This window comes from Urocitellus parryii, unplaced genomic scaffold, assembly GCF_045843805.1.
Source record: "Urocitellus parryii isolate mUroPar1 unplaced genomic scaffold, mUroPar1.hap1 Scaffold_105, whole genome shotgun sequence".
In the NCBI taxonomy this organism is placed as follows: domain Eukaryota; kingdom Metazoa; phylum Chordata; class Mammalia; order Rodentia; family Sciuridae; genus Urocitellus; species Urocitellus parryii.
In genome coordinates, this window is record NW_027551821.1 from 430,629 (window position 1) to 433,496 (window position 2,868).

Below are 2,868 nucleotides of genomic sequence, written 5' to 3' on the forward strand. Positions count from 1 at the left end.
CTGTATCCTTGATCCCCTTAGGGTGCATATGATCACTCTTTAAGCAGTCAGTACATTTATGACTGCATTGACTGTGAATCCTAGAAATGAGTGGACCTAGAACTACTTCTCATTTGCCTTTTGGTATTCAATTTACCCAGAGCAATTATTTGAACTGGGCACTATCTTTGGTTGTAAAAGGCATTTGTGGCTATTTTTGATAGCATTCTTTCCCCAACCTATCTCCAACTCTTTCCTTGTTTCCCCTTCCTTTGCCTAGCCCTCACCTATCCTAAACATGTCAGTGATACCCAAACCCACTGTATTGATACCCATATCATTGAAGATATTCAATGAGAAAGAACTTGGGTCAAACTATGCACAACTTGCATGGAGATAGACAGTCAGAAGACACCTCCCCCACCAGACACTCTAGAGCACAGTGTAGAAAAGCCATAGCTTCCTCTACAGGTGAGCAGCCTTGCATTGGAAATTACAGAGTGGTGAAAACTATCGGCAAGGGGAACTTCATAAAAGTCAAGCTGGCCCATCACATCCTTATAGGAAAACAAGTGGCAATAAAGATCATTGAAAAAAGACACCTAAATCCAGAAGTTCTACAAAAGCTATACAGAGAGGTCAGAATCCTAAAGATGTTAAATCATCCACACATTGTGAAGCTCTTTGAAGTTATTGATACCAAAAAGCATTCTGTACTGGCGTATGCCAGTGGAGGTGAAATTTTGAACTATCTGTCCCAGAAAGGAAGACTGTAAGAAGAGGAGGCAAGAACTAAATTCCAGCAGATTGTGTCTGCAGTCCAGTATTGTCACTAAAAGCAGGTAGCCCACCAAGACCTGAAGGTGGAGAATCTGTTATTAGAAGCACAGATGAACATCAAGCTGTGGATTTTGGACTCAGCAATGAGTTTACATTTGGGTGTAAACTCCACACGTTTTGTGGCAGTCCTCCCTACGCAGGGCCAGAGCTCTTCTAGTACATAAAGTACAATGGTACAGAAGTCGATGTGTGGAGTTTTGGCGTGGTTTTGTACACCCTGGTCACCGGGACGCATCCTTATGTTGGGGAAAATCTGAAAGAAGTTAGAGACAGAGTGTTACAAGTTTGATACTGAATACCTTTGTACATGTCAACATAATGTGAAAATCTGCTGAAATGCTTCCTGGTGCTCAATCCAACTAAACAAATTACTCTCGCCAAAATTATGGGAGACAGATGGATCAACAGTGACCATGATGTACTCCAACCCTTTGTTGCTCCAGAGGTTGCCATCTCCCACAGAAACATCTGGGTTTGCTAAGCTGCAGCCAAGCAAGGTTCTCAGAAACAGCACCAGCCAGCCTCCTCACCACAAGGTGAAGTGAAGTGTTTCAAGTCAGAAGCAGACACAGTACCTGGACCATGCTGGAATTGGGCCATATCTGACCAGCACTGCCGATAAGTCACCTTAAAGAACATCAAATGGCCTCCAAGAAATCTGGTGGCAGTGTTGTGGGAGAAAAGGGAATTTCTCCAGCCAGGCCCATACCTGGGATCACCACCAGCCCCAAGGAGCTGGAGACTCCTGAAGTCAAGAAAATGCCTGCTGCCTACAAGAGCAGGACACCATCTGGAGGGACAACACTGTGGAGTAAGTACATTTGCCACAAAACAACCAAAGCAGACAGACGTTCAGTGAGCCAGAATGGTCAGAACAACAGCACCTTCCCTGGTCAGAGCCCTCCAGTGACTTCAACCCACATTGTCTGAAGTACCTCCACCTGGGGCTACATCTGCTTCCTGAGAGGCACTGCCCTTCATAGAATGTTCTGCTGTCAGCCCCGGGAATCCCAAAATGGAACACATGAAAGTCCTCTTGCCTCACCCAGCTGCTTCCATCAAGCTGAACCATTGTCCCAGACTCAAAGAAAAGGCACCACTAATGTTTTTACTAAATTAACATCAAAATTTACAAGAAGACCTCCAACTGAGTCTGAGAAGACCCTGAGATATAAGAGTTCAAGTCATCATGTCTCTGTTGAGCAGAGAAAGGAGAACCAACAAGCAAAATTTCACTCCCTGCACTTCACCTGGAGCATGAAACTCACCAGTGCCATAGATCCTAGTGACATCATGAGGGAAATCCACAAGGTGCTAGAAGCCAACAACTGCCAGTACATGCACAAGTTGCCCTTTCTGCTCTTCTGCATCCATGGAGATGGGTACACCGAGAAAGTGCTTCAGCGAGAGATGGAGGTATGAAAACTTCCCAGACTGTCTCTGAACAGGGTCCGGTTCAAGCTGATATCAGAGAAATTCACGGCATTCAAAAATATTGTTTCTAAAATTGCCAGTAAGCTAAAACTGTAACCCAGCCATTATGATGTAAATTAAGCAGCAACTTGAAGTGGTTTCCTCAACGCAGTTGGACATATAAAATAACATTTAGGCAATTATTGGGAGCAGTGATTAAATTATGGTTCTTTATTGTCCTGGGAAGTGAAGCCCCTCATGGGAATACTTGATACAAGGTGCTGGTCAAGTCTGCCCAGTACTTGGGTGAAGACCTGTTCCAAAGGAAATTCTGTGCCAACCAAGGCGCTATTCAGTTCTTGAACTTGAGGTTCAGATGGCAGGGCTCAGGAGTGGAACATTATGGGCACAAGCTGCTAATCATAACTGGACTGGTCATACATATGACATTGGTTTTGCTTGCTATGCACAAATTTTCTCACAAAAAAAACTTTTTAATGATAAAACTTATATATAACAAACATATTGAGCTGGCTCATACTCATTTCACTCTACCAGAGTGTAATACACATCCAGTTACAGCTTTTTCTCCCCTTGGGTTTCTGTCTTTTCTCATCCTCCATGGCCCCTCATCTG

General features: G+C 44.0%; 1 pseudogene; it reads left to right on the plus strand.

The window, feature by feature from the left end:
- Window positions 1-356: 356 nt before the first annotated feature.
- LOC144251541 (MAP/microtubule affinity-regulating kinase 3-like) lies at window positions 357-2,349 on the plus strand (annotated as a pseudogene).
- The last annotated feature ends 519 nt before the right edge of the window (window positions 2,350-2,868 follow it).